General features: G+C 58.6%; 1 non-coding gene across 1 annotated transcript in view; it reads right to left on the reverse strand.

Annotated features, from left to right (window-relative positions):
- The window catches only part of LOC124731699, a 1909-nt gene extending 1104 nt beyond the window's left edge, over nucleotides 1–805 (reverse strand). Inside the window, exon 1 of the ribosomal RNA XR_007008432.1 lies at nucleotides 1–805. This exon is cut by the window's left edge and continues 1104 nt beyond it. This is a non-coding gene — a ribosomal RNA (small subunit ribosomal RNA).
- Between the last annotated feature and the right edge of the window lie 1695 nt (nucleotides 806–2500).

Here is a 2500-nt window from a genome sequence, read left to right on the forward strand (position 1 = left end):
ACCCTGGTAGGATTTCAACGGGGTCCGCCTCGGGACGCACGAGCACGCACGGGGCGGTCGCACGCCTTCGGCTCGCCCCACCGGCAGGACGTCCCACGATACATGCCAGTTAAACACCGACGGGCGGTGAACCAACAGCGTGGGACACAAATCCAACTACGAGCTTTTTAACCGCAACAACTTTAATATACGCTATTGGAGCTGGAATTACCGCGGCTGCTGGCACCAGACTTGCCCTCCAATAGATACTCGTTAAAGGATTTAAAGTGTACTCATTCCGATTACGGGGCCTCGGATGAGTCCCGTATCGTAATTTTTCGTCACTACCTCCCCGTGCCGGGAGTGGGTAATTTGCGCGCCTGCTGCCTTCCTTGGATGTGGTAGCCGTTTCTCAGGCTCCCTCTCCGGAATCGAACCCTGATTCCCCGTTACCCGTTACAACCATGGTAGGCGCAGAACCTACCATCGACAGTTGATAAGGCAGACATTTGAAAGATGCGTCGCCGGTACGAGGACCGTGCGATCAGCCCAAAGTTATTCAGAGTCACCAAGGCAAACGGACCGGACGAGCCGACCGATTGGTTTTGATCTAATAAAAGCGTCCCTTCCATCTCTGGTCGGGACTCTGTTTGCATGTATTAGCTCTAGAATTACCACAGTTATCCAAGTAACGTGGGTACGATCTAAGGAACCATAACTGATTTAATGAGCCATTCGCGGTTTCACCTTAATGCGGCTTGTACTGAGACATGCATGGCTTAATCTTTGAGACAAGCATATGACTACTGGCAGGATCAACCAGGGAGCTGCGTCAACTAGAGCTGAGCAGCCGGCCGCCCGGGAGTGTGTCCCGGGGGCCCGCGCGAACACGCAAGCGTCCGCTCAATCATTCTGCAAACAGGAGGAGGCTGAGCTCCCCTGCACAATACACCTCGAAACCCTCTCAGGTCCCGGCGGCGCGCAGCGCCGTCCCAAGTACTTGGTCGGGTTCGAGAGAGGCGCAATCGCCCGGAGTTAGGCGAGTAGACGCTTTCGGTGCGACCACCCGTGCTCCCAACTGAGCTTGCCGCTGCCGACAGAGGCCCGGGAGCGTGCTGTCGTGGCATTGCCGGCGGGAGACAACACGCGCCACCTACGGTGACCGGCAGCTCCAACGCCAGCGCCACAGAAGGACAAAAGCCCCACTTGGGTGCCGAAGCGAACTCTCCCAGCACAGCGCACGCGCCAACACATCCGCACAGCTGCGATACAAACCACCAGCGAGAACCGCTGGGGCGACCGAGCAGCAGACGGCGTCGCGGCGCCGAGCGCCGGGCGGCAGCGCATCCTCAACGCACACAGTCCTCAATCGGACCAGCACACTGAAGATGTCCACCGCGCTTCGCACCGGGCCCGCGAGGACCTACTTTGGCCGCACGGCGCCGCGCGCAGGGTGCGCCGGCGCGCAGCTGCGACGCCTGCCGCGTCCGTCGGCCGGCGCGCCTGCCACTGGCCGCCCCCACCAGCCGGCTGTAGCGCGTGCGCCCACGCACCGCGCGGCCAGCACGCCGGGAGGCGCCCCCTCACCGGCCGGGGACGGTCCCACCCAGCCACCGCCGCGTATCGCTTCACACCCAGATGCCGTTCAGTTTCGTCGGCATGGTGGGTATCGCTGGAACAACCGGTTAGTACCTCAACCTATCGTCGCCATCACCGATTCACCCCTAGCGAGAACAACCGCACCACAACAGGTTACCATTTGTTCATTTGCGTAACTTCACCAGAAAACGCAGGCGTCCATCGCCATTTGCAACTTCCACGATTATTGCATGCCTGTGTCAGGTGTCACGCCACACTACGTCTGCCCACATACACGCAACAAAATGTGCACGCCTAGACAATACGTGGAAGGTGGCCCCCGTACGTATGCGATGTCCATTGCTCGAACGACTGTCAACCGGCCTCTGTAGCATGTCGCAGATATGGAACGCGGTGCACCATGCCATCACGGTGTGTGAGGAGAGACGACTAGGTCCGAATACATCAACAGACAGCTCATGCTGATCGCCATCCACGGCGTCCGTTCCTCCCACACGTCTCTATGGCGTACCACACTGCAATCCAGCTCTCATAGGGAGACGACACGTAGCTGCGTGCACAATATTTGCACTGTATGGTCCGCCGTTTTTGGGCGCAGTCGTTGTACGGTCACACATGTGCCACGATGTATCATTCAGTACATAAGGACGAATGTGCAGTACAGATTGTGGTTTACGCGTACGACATTAGCGGACAGTTGACACAGGCCGCACCACAACGTAGCCTGAGTACGTCGCATGCGGAGGGCATTGAACATGCAAAGTTCTCACCAACCAGCTTGCGAAGGCAGGGGGCAAGGTGGGGACGTGGGGAGGGGCGGCATGTACGTCCTGCTGCCATCCACATTACAGTGTACAGCAGGAGCATGTGGAAAGTGAGCAAGACTTGCAAGGTGTTTAACATGAAGCGATACACAGGGGAG

Source organism: Schistocerca piceifrons, unplaced genomic scaffold, assembly GCF_021461385.2.
Source record: "Schistocerca piceifrons isolate TAMUIC-IGC-003096 unplaced genomic scaffold, iqSchPice1.1 HiC_scaffold_13, whole genome shotgun sequence".
Lineage (NCBI taxonomy): Eukaryota > Metazoa > Arthropoda > Insecta > Orthoptera > Acrididae > Schistocerca > Schistocerca piceifrons.